The sequence below is a fragment of the Arachis duranensis genome, chromosome 1 (genome assembly GCF_000817695.3).
Source record: "Arachis duranensis cultivar V14167 chromosome 1, aradu.V14167.gnm2.J7QH, whole genome shotgun sequence".
Lineage (NCBI taxonomy): Eukaryota > Viridiplantae > Streptophyta > Magnoliopsida > Fabales > Fabaceae > Arachis > Arachis duranensis.
In genome coordinates, this window is record NC_029772.3 from 32,610,658 (window position 1) to 32,624,972 (window position 14,315).

At 36.9% G+C, this 14,315-nt stretch overlaps 1 non-coding gene across 1 annotated transcript; it reads left to right on the plus strand.

The window, feature by feature from the left end:
* Positions 1–11,067: 11,067 nt before the first annotated feature.
* Positions 11,068–11,175, plus strand: LOC127743113 (small nucleolar RNA R71). The gene has a single exon (XR_008004413.1). It is a non-coding gene; the product is annotated as a small nucleolar RNA R71 (small nucleolar RNA).
* The last annotated feature ends 3,140 nt before the right edge of the window (positions 11,176–14,315 follow it).

Consider the following 14,315-nt stretch of genomic DNA (forward strand, 5'->3'; position numbering starts at 1 on the left):
TAGCATAGTTAATTAGGAGTAGAAGTAGTGTAGAGTAGAAAAATTCTCTCTTAAGGTTTTTAGTAGCTTTCTTGTAGCATTTTATAACAAGCTTTGATCTTGGATTTTGCTTCTTTAATTGTAAGTACTCTCAATTTCCTTTTTAATTACATCATCTTTATTTTCAATTTCTCTTTAGTTCAAGTTACTTTGTTCATGTTTTCAATTTTGAGTTTCTTGAGGTTTTGATTAATGAATTTCATATCTTATGCTTTCTTTATGCTTGATTGCTTGTCTCTTGTTGATATTGTTGATAGTTGGTTATAGTTTTCCATTTATGCACACAAGGTGTTTGTGAAAATGCCAACTTTAGATTTTGAGTATATTTTCACACCTTGGCTTGGGATTGGAGTTCCTAGGATACTAGAGTCATGATGTCCAACATTTAGTGGTAACTCTTGGGTAGTTAGTTGACTCTTGTTTCCATTGATGCTAGCTTTTTATCAACTAGTTTGGTAAGTTAGCTACGACTTATGGATTAAGGTCAATTATGCTTGCTTGACCTACTCCTCAATGTTAGGGGTTAACTAAGCGAGATTAACTCATCATAGTTGCCATAGTTATGGTTATGCAGATGATAGGATTCCTTGGATCCTCATTCCCAAGTCAAGGCTCTTTATTACATATCTTGCATTTTCACTATTTTTAACTTTACTTCCTTTTTACTTGCTTTAATATCAATTTGATCATTCAATAGTTCTTTTATTGCTTGGTTTTTTTAATCTTTTGTTCTTTAATTTCAAAATCCCCTTTTTGCCCTAACAACCGAAAGCGTAACACTTCAATTGCATTCCTAGGGAGAATGACCCGAGGTTGAATGACTCTCGGTTTATATTTTGATTAGAAAATCTACATTTTGATTGAGCATTACTTGTTGGTTGAGAACTATATCCACGACGAAGTTATTTCTATTTTTACCGAGAAGAGATTCTTAGCCGACGGTTCTGCTCTATCAAGTTTTTGGCGCCATTACCGGAGACACAATTGGTGTTATATCTTAGGTTGTTATAAATATGTTGATAGTGTAAATATCTTTCTTTTTGGTTATTTGCTTGTTTTTGCTAATATTTAGGTGTATGTTTTTCTTGTTTATTTATGTCTTTTGCTTTTATTTCTTACTTTCTTTATGAGTTATCACCCTTGTTGCTTGGAGCTTGGTTGTGAGTATTTTGTAGGGTATGATGAACTCAAATTGGGATTGTATCAAGGAATGGGAGAAGGGATGGAGGGAGGAGCAATCTTCCCCATACTACAACGAGCAAAACCCTTCCCCACACTCTCCCCTATGTGAGTATCATAACCAAAGATATGAGAGATACCCCTTACACAACCCTCAACCACCAAACCTTCAAGCGCCATACCATACACCTCCATAGAATCAAAATGTCTATACACCTTGTTACCAACCATATGAACCATCAATCCCTTATACACCACCTCAATATCCCACCCACGTGACACACCTTCCAACTACACAACCTTTCTCCCAACCTTTGAACCTTCTCTTCTACAAAATTGTGAAATCTTCCAACCCTTGCCCCAAGAAGGGCAAGACTTTCATGAATTCTTTCAAGAGTAAGAAGGATTCCGAAGGAAGCAAGGGGAGTTCTTGGCCACCAGAGCCGAAGCGGTGAATCGCTTGACCCTACTACGCTCAAGAAATCAAGACATTCTCCTTGAGGAATGTGGAGGAGCAATGAAGGAGTGTAGAAAGGAGGATAACATTGAGCCTCAAGGAGAATAAGAGGAGTTAAGGCTTGAGTTACAAGAGGAGGAAGGTAGAACTAGTGAACCGGAAGAGGTAAATGAAGAATTAAGGGAGTTTGATCAAGAAGTGGATTCCATCATCAATAATTTTTTGTCTACCTTGGTCAACTCCCTCAATGATCCTGAGGAAGCTTGCCCGTTGGAGTTTGAGAAAGATATAGAAGAGCTAGAAAAGAGTGATGGGGAAAAAGAGGAAGAAGTGGGTGAGGAAGCAACTCCCAACCAAGGACAAATTGAGTGGGTAATAATTTCCTCCATAAGCTTCATAGGCCCACATCAATATGCTCTCTTGAAAACAGATTATCAACTTAAGGTGCTTCTTGGGGTGTTAAATAGTGGAGGAATGGATGTTGGTTACCAAAGAAATTCAAAGTATAAATGGTGCAAAACTCACTTAGGAGGATTCAAAAAATTGTTTGGGTACCTCAAAGGTGTTTGGGAAGGTTGTTCATTCAAGTGCAAGAGCAAGACTCAACAAGAGGATAATAGAGAAACTAAAGTGTGGGATCCGGGTATAAGTTTCAACAATCAACACTTGTGGATCCCAATTTCTTCCTTGAGGTTGCTTGAGAGCTTAATGTACTTTATTTGGGATCCCGGAAGATTTTTGAAGAGCAAGAATGGTTGGCAACTCAATGATGGATGGAAGCACAAGCCTCCTCGATGTGAGTTACAACCAAAGTCCAACTTGAGGACTTACATCTAAAGTGATAGGTGGGAGACATCCCACTATGGATGAGACATAAAGGCAAGGAATCGGGAGAGGAGGAGGAGGACGCTGAGGATGAAGACGCCGAGATTGCATTGGACTTGGCAATTTCCATGCAACCCGAGCCCCCACATCCACCAATTGAAGGTGGAGTACTTTAGAAACATTCTCCCCGGATTGTGTTCGTGCACGGAGGATCGTGCAAGCGCTTAAGTGTGGGGGAGGATTCGTCATTTTTTGGGTGTAAATTTTCTTTTCTGAACACTTTGCACTTTATTTTTTTGTTTTCTTGTTTTATGTTCTTGTAGATATTTGGACTGTTTTTTTATTGTTGCATTGCATTTTCTTTTAGTACATATATCTTAGACTATTCATAGTTTATACTAATGTATTTTGCATCTTTTACATGATATATATTTTAGAGATAGAAATTGTGATTGGATGTTGTGAATAGTATAGCACCTAGTTCAATTTTATCCTAATTGTTCATGTTAATTTTTGCAATGTTGAAACTTTGCATCCATCGCAATATATACATACATAAAGGAAATAATTTTGGTGAAAAACAACAAAGATTTTCAAGAATTTTGATTTAAGGGCATTCTATTGAATTAATTTGGACAATTGTTTTTAAACTTGCTTGAATGATTTTTATGGAACATAGAAGAGAGATAGAACAAAATACCTTTTGAGTTTTTGGGCTTTAATGAGTGGTTACACATTTTAACCACTATTTTTGTTCATTGTGTGCTATGCTCCTTCTTTGATAGTGATCTTGGTTTTGCTTGATTCTTTATTTCCAATATTTGATGTTTTGTGTGTTATGCTCCTTCTATGGAATTTTTTAGCTCCAGAAAAGCTCTAATTTCATCCAAAAAATACCTGAAATTGTACAAAAATACAAAAACTCATACTGGAATCCAAAAATATGAATTTAAAACTAAAATCTATAAAAACTTAATAAAAACTAAACAAAACATACTAAAAACTATATGAAAGTGATGCAAAAAAGCGTATAAAATATCCGCGCATCATAACATCAAACATAAACTGTTGCTTGTCCCCAAGCAACTAAAAACCCAGTAGCATAAAAAAAATTAAGATACAATAAATTTCAAAGTTTCAAAGCTTAGTTACAATCAGATGAGCGGGACTTAGTAGCTTTTTGCTTTTGAATAGTTTTGGCATCTCACTATCCATTAAAACTTAGAATAGTTGGCATCTTTAGGAACCTAGAATCTAGATGATATTATTGAATTTCCTAGTTAAGCTCTTTTTGATTCTTGAACACAGCTTTTAGAGTCTTGGCCGTAACCCTAAGCACCTTGTTTTTCAATATTACCACCGGATACAATAATGCCACAGACACTTTAACTGGGTGAACCTTTTCAGATTGTGACTCAGCTTTGCTAGAGTCCCCAGATAGAGGTGTCCAGAGTTCTTAAACACACTCTTTTTGCTTTGGACCACGACTTTAACCGCTCAGTCTCAAGCTTTTCACTTGACACCTTCATGCCACAAGCACATGGTTAGGGATAGCTTGATTGAGCCGCTTAGGCCAGGATTTTATTCCTTTAGGCCCTCCTATCCATTAATGCTCAAAGCCTTGGGTCCTTTTACCCTTGCCTTTTGGTTTAAAAGGGTTACTAGCTTTTTCAATCTGCCCTCCTTTTCCTGCATTTTTGGGCAGTAATGGATTTTTCTGCTTTTTAATTTTTTTTCTTTTTGCCATTTTTTCTTTCTTTTTCGCATGCATATGTAAATTTTTTTTACAACATGCTTTTTTTTCTTTTTGCTGCTTTTTCTTTTTCTTTTTGCTGCTTTTTCTTTCTTCAAGAATCAATTTTTGGATTTTTCAGATTATCAATAATACTTTTCCTTTTTCTTTATTCTTTCAAGAGCCAACATTCTAAAGTTACAACCTCAAATATGCACTGTTTAATCATACATTCAGAAAATAAAAGCAATGCCACCACATCAACATAATTAAACTATTCTTATTTTAAACTTGATATTCATGAATCTCTCAATTCTTTTCAAATAAAATTTTCTTTTAAGCAAGGTGATAGATATATGGTATATTTTATAACTTTAAGACATCAATGCAACTGATCATGCAATAAGAACAAGAAAATAGATAAATAAACAGACAAAAAATAGAAAAATAACAGGAAAGGAGTAAAAGAGAACGAATCCACCTGAATGATGGTGGCTAGTGCTCCTCTTTGAGGATCCCATGTAGTGCTTGATCTCTTTAATGTCACTCCTTTGTCTTTGTTGAGGCGGCTGCACGAGCTCATGTGCATGCTTTCTAGTTTGCTCCATCCTCTTCTTGTAGGGGCTAATGCCTTTCCCTTCCTCTTCCTTGAGGTTTCACCATTCTTTGGTGCCATACTTAGGAGTGGTAGAAGTCAAAAAGCAAATCTTTTGCAATACCAAACTTAACAGTTTTGCTCGTCCTCGAGCAAATATGAACAATGGGGAAGAGTAGGGTAAAAGAAGGTGGGGTAGGTGGAGCTTTTGTAGGACTTACTGGTCCTAAGAGGTTTAGGAATTCCAGATTCCTTGCTCTCTTGCGCTAGCGTTTGAACGCCCAGGGGTTGCTCCCTGGCTGGTGTTCAATGCCAGCAATGCTTCCAATTAGGGGCGTTGAACGCCCAGCAGGGATACCCTGGCTGGCATTCAACTTTAACACTCCATCCAGAGTGTTCTATTTTCACTAGTGTAAATTCTGTCTCTGTTCTGACTGCTGCATATGATCATAACCATAAAAGAAAAACAAAACAAAATAAAATAAAATAATTAATTAATTAAGGTTGGTTGCCTCCCAACAAGCGCTTCTTTAATGTTATTAGCTTGACGAACAACTCCTTTCAAAGAGGAAGATAGTCATAGAGGAATAAATCCCTACTCCTTATTGGGAGCTCCCTTCCTATGCTCTCATGGAATAGCGTAATACGCTCAAAAGACAGGATCTTGTTCACTGCCTGAGGCAGGGTTGGGCTTACGGCAGAATGCTGGTGTCCCTTTTTGTAACTTCCTTCTTCCATGGTAAATACCATGGTGAGATAAGTGAAAACCACCATCTTCCATGGCGAAAAGCCCTCAGTAGGGATATTTTTGTTTTTCCAGCCCCTAGGTATCTTCTTTTGGGGCCTTCCTCTTTTGTGGATAGCGTACATCCCACACCAAACTTACGTTTGGTCTTACAAGGGATTGAATTGGTTTCATCCAAGGGAGGAGGTTCGGATGCTGAATCCTTTATGCAAGTGCCTCCCTTGTCATAGGGTAATGGAGGTTTAAGAACCTTGAATACCAACCAGTCCTTATGCAAGGTAATCCTTATTTCCTCTTGGATTTCCAGCTTCTCCATTACTATACTTGACCCTAGGTCATACAGAGCCTTCTCAAAGGTCATGGTACCTATGGTACAAGGAATCAAAAAGCGTCCAGGATCTGGAAGCTTCTAAGGTAGCTTCTGCTGAATCAAAGCATTGAGTTCTTTAGAAAGCAATGGAGGTTCTTCCTCCAAAGGCTTTGTACTAAATAGTTTGGCATTCAGCTTGACAGGAGCTCCTAGGTACCGAGCAACTTGCTCTTCCCTAGTGTCTTTATCCTCATCCGAGGATGACTGTTCATCAGAACTTATGCACTCTAGAAGTGCAACCAAAGGAACCTCTACGGTCTCTATATGAGCCTTGGCTTTCTTTAGTTCTGGGATAGAGGTTTCTTGAGTGGGAACTGAGTACTCAGAAGGTGTGCTTTCACTAGCATTTAACGCCAGCTCTGTTAGCTTATTGGGCGTCAAACGCCCATGCTGTGCACCCTTACTGGCGTTAAACGCCAATCCTTCTATCACTTTGGGTGTTGAACACCTAGCAGGGGTATCCTTGCTGGCGTTCAACGCCAGCTTTCCTGGGTGTGTGGGCATTGAACGCCCAGTGATGGGTTCCTCACTGGCATTCAGCGCCAGAAAGCCTGCTTGGTTGGGCGTTGAATGCCCAGTGAGGGGTTCCTCACTGGCATTCAGCACCAGAGTTTCTGGGTGTTTGGGCATTGAACGCCCAGCCAGTGCTCCTTGGCTGGCGTTCAATGCCAGCTCTGCTGCAAGGATGGATATTGAACGCCCAGTGAGGGCTTCCTCACTGGCATTCAATGCCTTCCCAGTCTCTCCAGATTCGGTCTCTGCCTCAATGGAAGGTATTAGATTTAAAATTAAGCCAAGATCATACAAGACTTTGTCAAAAATGATCTTTCTAGTACTCCATAGGATCTGAAAGCTCCCTGGATCTAACATATTCTTTGGCAGTTCATGCTGAATTAGGATACTATACTTCTCAGTAAGTATCTCTATTTCATCTACCCCTAGGTCCTTCTTTTCAAATACCTCTGTAAAAGAGGTATTGACTTGCATCCTCTTGGATGCTACTTGGAGATGAGCCAGTTGCTCATCTTTTGGTTCTATTTGCACGCCTAGGAAGGGTAGTTCTTGAGGCTTTTTCACCTCTGCAAGGGTGTGCTTTGTGGGAGTTACAGGCTCCTCTTGCATGCCCAGAGAAGAATCAACTTGAGGTTCCTTCTCCTCTGTAGGGTCGTGCTCAATGGCATTCTCAAGATCCTCTTGGTCCTTGATTGTCTTAAGTCCCTCAGTAGCATGATTCTGAGGTTCGGCCTCCATGGTGAAGACTACTATCTCAACTTCCTTTAAGGTCTCTTTCCTAGAGAGCATCAGGCTTTTTGTAAGGGCCTTTTGGGGATGCACCTCCTCAAACAACTTAGTAAGAGGAATATTAACCTACTCAGGTGTCCACCGATTGCAGGTGTAAGTGTCTCCTTGAGGGTGGTTACCACTCATAACACTAGGACCACTATAACTCTCAACAGAGAGTGTGGCTAAAGTCTCCCTGTCCAGAACTTCTGTCCTAACTGAGGTCTAAACATCTGTTGCTAACTTAGCCAATCTCTGTAAGGGAGATAACTATTTTAGAAATTTGTTGATAACCTGATCCCAGGTGTTCATACTTCCTCTAGGTGCAGTATCCCACCAATCTTTTGCTTGATTTTTCAGAGCAAATGGAAATAGTTTTAGCTTGTGGAGTTTAGGGTCCACTCCATTGGTCTCTGCAGTGTCACAGAACTGTAGAAAGTCAGTGATGAATTTATTGGGATCTTCCTGTGGATGTCCATGAAATTAGAACTTCTGCAACACTAATGTAATATATTGTAGGTTGATCTCAAAGCTTCTTGCTCTGATAGGAGGTACATTGATATTTCTTCCATAGAAATCAGGATTGTAGTCACCAAGCATCTTTCTTGACTCTCCTCCTTAAAGTCCTCTCAAGTTCAGGATCAAGATTAAAGAGAGGCTCTTTATCCCTGTTCCTGGTCATAAACAAGAAAAGAAAAAAAGAAAAAAAAAGAGAAAGGAAGCTTCTATGCCAGAAGGCAGAAAACTCCAAGTGAGATGTGAAGAAAGTAGAAAAATATAGAAGAAGAAGAAGAGGGATGAAGATAGAAGGAATAAAAGTAGAAAGGATGAACAAGAATTAAAATATTTTTGTCTTTATTTTATTTATTTATTATTTTTGAAAATTAAAGTTAATTAATTAAAAGAAATTAAAAATTTAATTATTAATTTTTGAAAATAGAAGAGAGAGAAGAAGAGAATTTCAAAAATTGAGATAGAAGAGTTAGTTAGGAAGTTTTGAAAAAGAAGAGAGAGAAGATATATAATTAATTAAGAAAAGGTTTGAAATTTTAAAAATAAGATAGAGGATAAGAAAGAATAAGATGAGAAATTAAAAAGATTTAAAAGAGATTTAATTTTAAAATTTAAAAAGATAAGACAAGATAGAAAAGATAAGTTAGGTAAGATAAGATAAGATAAGAAAGTTAAGAAAAGATAAGTTTTAAAATTAAAAAGATTTAAATTTTAAATTTTGAATTTTGAATTTGAAATGAGATAAGATGAAGATTTGAAAAAGATTTGAATTTTGAAATTTGATATAAGATAAGATAAGATTTTGAAAAAGATATGATTTTTTTATTTTGAAAAGATTTGATTTTTGAATTTTAAAATTAAGATAAGATAAGATAAAAATTTAAAATTGAAATCTGATTTTTTATTACTAATTTTCGAAAATATAGTTAGTTTTAAGTTAAAAAAGATATTTTTTGTTATTTTTGAATTTAATGAGGAGAGAGGAAAACAAGTAAAAGACAAAAAACTTAAAATTTTTAGATTTAATGCTCCTTATTTTTGAAAATTTTGGAGGAAAACACAAAGGAACACCAAACTTAAAAATTTTAAGATCAAAACATAAAGAAAGACTCGAGAACACTTTGAAGACTAACAAGAACACAAAGAACAAAACTCACAAGACTCAAAGAACACAAGAACATAAAAAAAACACCAAACTTAAAGATTTAAAACAAGACTTAAACAAAGAAACAATTTTTGAAAATTTTTTGAAAGAAAGACTAAAGAAGAACGAAAATTTAAACACAAAAGACTGAAAATAAGAACAAAGATTAAACAAAGAAAATAAAAATATTTTTGAAAAGCTTTTTAATTTTTTTCAAAAAAATAGAGAAGAAGAAAATAAAAATAAAAATAAAAGACTCAAATAAAATAAAATAAAATAAATTACCTGATCTAGGGAGCAAGACAATAAGCCAGTTTGTCCAAACTTAACAATTCCCGACAACGGCGCCAAAAACTTGGTAGCACGAATCCCCACACTTTCGTACTGTTGTACCAGCAAGTGCAATGGGTCGTCCAAGTAATACCTGAGCGAGTCAGGGTCGATCCCACGAGGATTGTGGTTTGAAGCAAGTTATGGTTATCTTGCAGGTCTTAGTCAGGCAGATCAGAAGGTTGTTGGTTTTATGTCATATATGGAGTTGTAAGAGTAATGTATGAAAGGAATAAAGCAAAAGCGATAGAAAATACTGATAGGAATAGGGTGAAGGATTGGAGTTGCGTTGTCTTTCTGAATTAACTCTGGTACTACTATCTTTTCTGCTTGTGAATGATATTCTTCTATCGCAGGGTGTTTGTGATCAACACCATGGGCCGTGGTCATTGATCTCCTCTGCTACAGATCGAACATCATTGGCCGTGGTCATCCAATCTGACGAAGGGTGAAGTGCTAGCAAGTCATTCTCCTGGCGATCCTACTCAAACTGCCACAGACAATGTCGAATCTTCTGGATCAGAGAACGCTGCTTCTTTGGATTCTAGCCTATACCACGGAGACCCTAATCTCCCTGGAAATAAGCTGAACTGATGTCTCGAGAAGTCCCCAACGAAATCGTGGATTAACCGTCTGAGAGATGTATAAACATAGCTGTTGGCTCGTGTATTCCAGTCATGTATTCACACGAACCCAAGTTGACGCGGGTGTTTGTCAAGCACATTCGTCTTGGTGTGATTAACAGAGCCAGTTTGTCAGATCATTCAATTCACCATGATAAAGATCGAATATACATCTTAGAAACAGATCAAACACGAATCGGAGAAGAAATAGTAATACTTTTATTAATTCATAGGGCTCAGTAGGGCTCATCCCCTCAACCTAGGAGGTTTAGAAACTCATACTGAAAGGAAAGATACAAAGCAAAAATGAAAATAGTGCTGTAAAGTATGCGTGATGTCTGTAGATAAATTAAAATACACTTTAAATACTAAACAGATGACTAGTAAGGATAAAATAGCCTATTTACTACTAAAATCTACTTCTGGGGCCCACTTGGTGAGTGTTTGGGCTGAGCTTTGATGACATCCACATGCTAGGGGACTCCTTGGGCATTAAACGCTGGCTAGGGGGTCCTCTTTGGGCATTTGGACGCCGGTCTCTGCTTTTGGGCGCTTGATGCCAGGAAGGGGGCAAGAAGGTGGCATTAGATGCCAGTTTTAGGTCTTCAAATCCTAAGCAAAGTATGGACTATTATATATTTCTGGAAAGCTCTAGAATTCAACTTTCCGTATCCATTAAGAGTGCTTCATTTGGAATTTTTTAGCTCCATAAAATCTCTTCTGAGTGCAGGTAGGTCAGATCCGGGCAGCATCTGCAGAGCTTTCTCTGTCTCTGAAGCAGACTTCTGCTCCAGCTCCTCAATTTCAGCCAGAAATACCTGAAGTTTTACAAAAACACAAAAACTCGTAGTAGAATCCAAAAATGTGAATTTAACACTAAAACCTATAAAAAATTAATAAAAACTAAACAAAACGTACTAAAAACTATATGAAAATGATGTCAAAAAGCGTATAAAATATCCGCTCATCAACCTGTTGGGTCAGGATCTTATTCTGAGCCAATATGGCATTCAGAGTGTCAACCTCCATGACTCCTTTCTTTTGGGCTACCCATTGTTCACAGGGTTCCTCTCAAAAGTGTACATGAATTGGTTGTTTGCAACCATGTCAATGAGTTCATGTGCCTCTTCAGGCGTTTTCTTCAAGTGGAGTGAACCACCCGCAGAGTGGTCCAATGCTATCTTGGACAGTTCAAAAAGACCATCATAGAAGATATCTAGCATGGTCCAGTCTGAAATCATGTTAGGAGGGCGCTTTCTAATCAGTTACTTGTACCTCTCCCATGCTTCATAGAGGGATTCACCCTCTTTTTGTCTGAAGGTTTAAACTTCCACCTAAGCTTGCTAAGCTTCTGAGGTGGAAAGAACTTGGTCAAGAATGCATTAATCATATTCTCCCAAGAGTCTAGGCTTTCCTTAGGCTGAGAATCCAGCCATAACCTAGCTTTGTCCCTTATAGCAAAAGGGAAAAGCATAAGCTTGTAAATCTCTGGATCCACTCCATTAGTCTTGACAGTATAACAGATTTACAAGAAATCAGAGATGACTCTGTTGGGATCTTCTTGTGGAAGTCCATAAAACTGGCAGTTCTATTGAGCTAAAGTGACTAGTTGAGGCTTCAGCTCAAAGTTATTTGCTCCAATAGCAGGTATAGAGATGCTGCATCCATAGAAGTCAGAAGTGGGTGCAGTAAAGTTACCTAGGACCTTCCTTGCATCTATTCTGTCATTAGGGTTGCCTGCCATGTCTGTACTCTCAGCTTCTTGTTCGAAAAGCTCTGTGAGATTTCCTCCGGAGTGTTGTTCTTTAGCTTGTTGTAGTCGTCTCCTTAAAGTCCTCTCAAGTTTAGGATTAGGATAAAAGAGAGGTTTTTTATCCCTGTTCCTGCTCATAAACAAGAAAAGAGAACTAAGAAAAGAAAGAATGGGAGTTTCTAAGTCAGAGTATAGAGAACTCCCAGTGAGATATCTAGAGAAGATAAGAAGAATGTGGGTAGAGAGGGGAGGTAGAATTCAAAATAGAGGAGAGAGAGATATGCTTGAGAATTCGAAAATTAAGAAGAAAGAGATTTGAAAATCAAAATATTTTTGTTTTATTTTTATTTTATTCATTTATTTCGAAATAATAAAGAAGAGTAAAGGAAAATTAAACGCTGGGACAACTAATTAACTAATGAGATTTGAAAATTAAATGGTGATTTTTGAAAATGAAAGAAAGAAAAAGTCAAACAAAGATTTTAAAATTCAAATTTAAAAGAAAATAAATATTCAAGAGTTAAGAGTTTTAATTTTAAAAGGTAGATAAGATAAGTAAGTTTTAAAAGTTAAAAAGAATGATAAGATAAAGATTTTTAAAAAGAATAAGAAAGATAAGAATTAAAATTAAAAGATTTAGAAAATCAAATTTAAAAGATAGTAAAGATTTAAAAAGATAAGAATTTGAAATTTAAAATTTTGAAGAAGATAAGATAGGAAAGATTTAAATAAAAAAGATATGATAAAGATTTGAAAAAGATTTTGAAATTTGAAAAGATTTGCATTTAAAATTTGAATTTAAAATAAGATAAGATTTTTGAATATTTAGGAAAGATAAGCAAAAGATGAAATAAAGAGTTGAAAAAGATTTGAAAAGATAAGATTTGAAATTCAAAATTTAAACTTCACTAACAAGAAAACACCAAATTTTAGATCAAATGACACTAATTTTCAAAAATTAAAGGAAACCAATTAAAAGACACCAAACTTAAAATTTTTAAAATCGAACAAGAAAAATATCAAGAACAATTTGAACACAATGAAAAACACTCAAGAACAATATATATTTTTTTTCGAAAGACTATGGAAAGAAACAAAGAGACACCAAAAGGACACCAAACTTAAAGATTAACATAAGACTCAAACAGAAGATAAAGTAAAGAAAAGGTTTTGAAAAAAAACAAAAAAACAAGTAAAAGAGCAATAAAACCTCAAAAAGCATCTAATCTAAGCAACAAGATAGTCCGGTAGTTTGTCAATCTCGAACAATCCCTGGCAACAGCGCCAAAAACTTGGTGCGCAAAATTGAACTCCGCACAACTAAACCGGCAAGTGCACCGGGTCGTCTAAGTAATACCTCAGGTGAGTAAGGGTCGAATCCCATAGAGATTGTTGGATTGAGCAAGAAATGGCTATCTTGTAAATCTTAGTTAGGCGATTAGAAAAGATGATTGTTTGTTTAAAAGCATAAATAAAATAATAAATGTGAAATACCAGATTGATTGTGAAAACAGTGATAGAGATACATTCAAGGCTTCGGAGATGTGTATTCTTTCCGGATTAACTTTTCTTACTGTCTACTTCAATAACAAATGATTCATTCAATGGCAGCCATAATTGACTAACTTTTGTAGCATCCTCATCAAGTTATTCTCTTCTAAACCATAGTAGTCCACCATATCTGAGCAACTCATGTAGCATCCTTATCAAGTTAACTCATGGCTTCCCACTATTGTCGAAGGTAAAGACCTAAGCAATCCACTCCCCTTCACGATCCTACTCAAAACGCCACAAACAAGGTCGGATCTTCCGGATCATGGAACGTTGCTTCTCAGACTCTAGCCTTAATGCCACAGAGACCTCAGTAACTCACGGTCAATGGGATTTTATGTCACTTATCCAAAGTCACCCACGCACGCTCTTGGAATCCGCAGTGCACTCTGTAGCTGTGGTTCAATGTTATCCGGGTCAGGACTCACACGGAACCCATGTAGAACAAGGATGATTGTCACGGGTCATCCTCAATTCATGAGATAAAGAATGAAAATGCACAAGAGAATGGAATCAAACGTGTATTGAAATAGAAACAGTAATATTATTAATTCATGAGAATCAGCAGAGCTCCTAACCATAACATAGGAGGTTTTTAATAGCTCATAACTTACAGAAAGAATAGTAAAATGTGCAAAAGGTCAAAGATCAAAAGTTCTTAACAATTGTGATCTTTGTTCTATTTATACTAATCTATTGATGAAAAGAATACAAAAATATGATAAACTAGACTTAGAAGTGCGAAAATCCACTCTTGGGCCCACTTTGGTTGAGTACTTGGGCTGAGCTTGGCGTCCAACTTGAGGGATGGGTGTTGAACCACGCTGCCTTGTGCCTTGGTAGGCATTGAACACCCCAAAGGGGATGGTTCTTGGGCGTTCAGCATTGGCTTGTCTCCTTGGGGCGTTGAACGCCAGCAAGAGGGTAGCTCCTTGGCATTAAATGACCAATATGAGCAGGCTCCTTCGAAGAAAAGTATAGACCGTTATATATTTCTGGAAAGCTCCAAGAGTTAGCTTTCCAACGCCGTTAAGAACGTGTCATTTGAACCTTTGTATCTCCAGAAATTCTTGTTTGAGTGCATGGAGGTCAGAATCAGACAACATCTGCTACGTTTTCCTTGCCTCTGAATCAGACTTTGCCAAAGCTCCTCAATTTTAGCCAGAAATTACCTAAAA